Source organism: Bos indicus x Bos taurus, chromosome 5, assembly GCF_003369695.1.
Source record: "Bos indicus x Bos taurus breed Angus x Brahman F1 hybrid chromosome 5, Bos_hybrid_MaternalHap_v2.0, whole genome shotgun sequence".
In the NCBI taxonomy this organism is placed as follows: Eukaryota; Metazoa; Chordata; class Mammalia; order Artiodactyla; family Bovidae; genus Bos; species Bos indicus x Bos taurus.
In genome coordinates, this window is record NC_040080.1 from 9,683,679 (window position 1) to 9,684,715 (window position 1,037).

Below are 1,037 nucleotides of genomic sequence, written 5' to 3' on the forward strand. Positions count from 1 at the left end.
CCTGGAACCGGCTGAGCACAAGGGTTTCACATGTCCTCAGTCCTCTGCCCCCAGCATCTTCCTGTCCGGATTTCGTCACTTTGAGTCTCTTCCTCTTGGCACTTTAAAAGTGAAATAACACCATTTCACCTTCTCTTAGCACAGGAAGTGCTTCTCCCAAGTGGGGCCCTTTCTGTGCCTGTACAGCTGGCTCGTGGGGAACCAGGGCCCTGGACCCTTGGAGTCAGGCAGTGTATTTATTATTCACTCAGTATATATCAAGCGCTTATTCCACAAGCAGATCTGAGTAAGGCATAGGAATAGATAGCCAGTCTTGCCTTCTCAGCACCAACTGGGGCAAGTGTCCTCCTTAAAGTGGGAAAAAAAAAAAAAAAGCTTCTGCCATGAAATTTCAGAGAATCTTCTAATCTCAATTTTGCCTTTTTCAAGCTGTGTGACTTTAAGCAAATCACTTAAAAACTCTACAAACCTGTTTCCAGACATGCTTTTTTTTTTTTTTAAGTGTTGTACCTAAGCGAACAATTACGCATAAGCCTCCAACAATCATTTTTTTAGGGGAGGGGCGGTCCCCTAAGGGCTAACTACGTGCTACCCCTCCAGGTAGGCCCTAGGCCATCAGGGGTCGTCCTGTCCCCTGCTCCCCACTTCCTCGTGCCCTCTTCAATGCCTTTAAGGTCCTGGCACCCCGGCCCTATGTAGTCAGCTTGCGGAGCACTGGGACGCAGAAGATCGCGGGTGGGGTGAGGCGCGCGAGGCGGCGCTAGGAGAGGTCTCAGATATTTTCAGCCACCAGACCCAGAGTCAAGTGCGCAGTCAGGCCGGCTTCAGCCAAGTACCCAAGCAGGGAGGGATCGCAGCCCCCTCACCCGCGCCTCCCACGCGCGGATTCTGGTCTGGTTCTGCCCCGCCCGCTGGGCCCACGCGGCGGGCGGGGCGAGCCGGGAGCCTTTGTGTTCAAACCGCCCAATGGGCGGTGGCAGTGGGCGGTGACGCGGGCGGAGTCTGGCCAATGGGTTGCGGCCTGTCAGCGTTGACTG